The sequence below is a fragment of the Acyrthosiphon pisum genome, chromosome A3 (assembly GCF_005508785.2).
Source record: "Acyrthosiphon pisum isolate AL4f chromosome A3, pea_aphid_22Mar2018_4r6ur, whole genome shotgun sequence".
Lineage (NCBI taxonomy): Eukaryota > Metazoa > Arthropoda > Insecta > Hemiptera > Aphididae > Acyrthosiphon > Acyrthosiphon pisum.
Window position 1 is genome coordinate 22,708,493 of NC_042496.1, and position 3,180 is coordinate 22,711,672.

General features: G+C 29.2%; 1 protein-coding gene across 1 annotated transcript in view; it reads right to left on the reverse strand.

Annotated features, from left to right (window-relative positions):
• LOC100163130 (protein RRP5 homolog) overlaps window positions 1-3,180 on the reverse strand; it is an 11,351-nt gene that overhangs the window by 1,399 nt on the left and 6,772 nt on the right. The window lies entirely within an intron of this gene.

The window sequence follows — 3,180 nt, forward strand, 5'->3', positions numbered from 1 at the left end:
CAAAACCATAAAGAATTTGAAAACATTGATGAAAATGCTCCCTGTTTTGATGTTAATGAAGAAATTTGTGATGTTGTAGTACAAAATGTTCTTAAAAAAAGGAAGTTAGAAGATTATGATGAAGAAGAAGAAGAAGAAGAAGAAGAAGAAGATACCAAACCACCAGTTACAGCTAGAGAGGCTAAAAAGTGCATTGATTTGTTGCAGAAGTTCTTCATGCAAGAGGGTAACGAAAATAGTCCGTGTGATAAGCTTGAAGCGTGTGCCCATTTTGTTAACCAGATCCACACTAAACAGCTTAGACAACAAACAATTACAACGTTTTGTATACCTTCCACATCCAAATATTAATTTTATTTATTGTATGTATGTATATTATATTTAATTTAATTTATATAGTAATTATTTCATTTTTTTTCAATTACATATATGATAATAAAAATAAAAAAATTTTTGTATTATAATTTTTTTTTTTACTAATTTCGGTTTTTATGGGCAACCGCTTAATGTGGGCAAACAGAGCTGGTCCCAACGTGCCCACATTAAGCGGAATCCACTGTATCTTAGAATTCATATGCTATCAATATCTATTAAATACAATATTTTTAACTAGAATTTTTCTCTATATTTAAAATAAAAGATTCTAACTAGTTAGTAAGCTTAGTTAGTTTAATTTATTATCAAACAATTGTCCGATTTAAAATACAAAAATCTGTATTACCTATAAATTACAAAAACCAGCTTTTGAAATCCAAAAGTTTGTGATTTGGATTCTGTTGTCTGTAATCTAGATTTTTGACACATCACTACTACATTTGGACTAGGAGTCGCTTTTTCACGTATATTTAAGAACACAGATGTTAGTGTTTTTATGAAAATGGTGTTAAAGTGCGTGTAATTTTATTAAAATACACGCGTACACCTATATTTAGAGTCGCACGTACACGTGTATTAAAAGTCCGTATACCCATGTACACGTGTAATAAAAGTCTGTATACCGGATGAGATGAATTCATGTATATTAAAAGTCCTTGCACCATAATAAGTGGCCAATACCAAATCCTGGCGCACGCGAATTCACATGGAATTTAAACACGTGCAGCAATGCCGCGTCGAACAACCAGGTTGACTGTTTGGTTTACGCACTGGGGCACGGGTGCTCAGCAGACGCTAGAACGTGTAGCAATGCAAGCGCTTACAGGACAAGCCAAGCGGACGTACTTTTGTTGGCGTGGGCCAACGGTTGTCCGTGGAATGCAGATACGTGCAGCAGTGCGTCTCTCAATGGGCACTTGTTTTGGTCAACTCGAGGGCAATGGGTGCCCTCGGGACGAGACTACGACAAGTAAACGGCCGTGTTAACTGCCTCCATTATGCCGTGACAACAGGGTGCCCACAAATATACGGACGGCCGTTTGCAGCGGTGGCCACGTAATTTCATTTTTTATTGAGGGGGGCAAAGGTTTTGACCAGCCCGAATGGGTAAAAATGACGCCCCACCAATTATTTAGATAGTATTGAATTATTATTAAAACAATTACCTAGGTATTATATTTTACAATAAATATATTTTTTTTTTTATTGTTTTTTTAGTCATTTGACTATCGAATTATTATTTTATAAATTGTATAATTAAAATGTCCAATGATATTTTTCCGTATAATACATAATTTTTTTTTATAAAATTATTTTCGATTCTGAGCGGAGCGATGAATGTATTGGTTTTACAATGATGTTTTTTTTCTGGTCTGTTATCACGTTTTAGGAAAGTAAAAATGCTTAATTTTCTTCAACAGTATCTTTTCTGATAGGAAAGCGAATGTATAGTTGGTACTTTGAGGGGGGGGGGGCAAAAGAAAAAAATGATTAGTATTTTTCGAAAGCGCAGGGAAAAAGAAAAGAAAAATTAAGGAAAAACGTTAATTTTTACGCAAAATCGGTTTTCGATAAAATCTCTAATATAAATTACTATAGATACATTCAATTTTCACTGATTGTTTATATTAGCATTTTCTATAACATTTAAAAAAAATATTGATTTGTTTAGAGCTGTTTAGTGTTTACGGACATTTTCAGTTTCCAATTATTTAATTTTTTTTTTCTATAATATCAATAAAATTTTATTTGTTGGGTAAACAAACTTGAAAATTTAATAATATTTTATGATAGTAATTATTTTTTCTTATATTTTAATTATGTTAAACTCTTGTGTGTTTTGTTTTTAAATTAATTATTATTCAACATTTATAATGTATTCACATTAAATAATAAAAACCGTGCCCCCAGCACAAGCTTCGCTTATAGGGGAAGTTGCAATATCTAATTCTTATTTTTATAAATATTGTATATTATATCCATTGTTGCAATAAAGATTATTATTATTAAAATACAATGAATACAATGAATACAATTGATATAATATTGATACAATTGTTGCGATGACAATTGAAAAATATTAAAAATCCAGTCACAATTATTTTTATAAGCATTTAAGCTTTAAAAATCATGAAAATGTCCAAATTATTTTGAGTTAGACATTCATAAGAAATTTTTTTTTTAAATCTAAGATTTTAAAATGTAATACAAGATTGCTTATAAGGTTATATACTCTTAACAAAAAAAATAAAAATGTCTAAGAAAGTCAAATTAAATTTGTATGGGTGTTTGAAGCAGGGACTGGAACCTTTATGATTTTATCGGTTTGGGTTTAGGTTTCGGTTCTCAAAAATATCGAGTTTCGGTTTCGGTTTCGGTTAATACCGGTTTTAACCCTTATTATTTGACTTTTTTTTTATCAATAAAGTATTCTTTTATTCTACTATATAAAAAAATGAACATAATATTAATAACCTCTTTTTAGTGACAGGTATTTGTAATTAAGTGTAACTATTTCAGAATTTAGGTAATATTATAAAAAAATGAATTATTATAAAATAATATATTAAAATAAATAAATACATTTTAATATTTAAAATAAATAAAAATTATTAAAAAAAACAAATATGAATGAATTTTTAACACACTTGGGTGACCCATGTTTTAGTTTGATATAATAATTTATAACTTATATATAAAAATATAAATGTAAACAATATATACTGCGATAATGAAGACGGAAGAACAGTTTAGTAGAATTGTCGTACAAGACAATTTTTTAGGAACTGAAACCTTAACCGAACC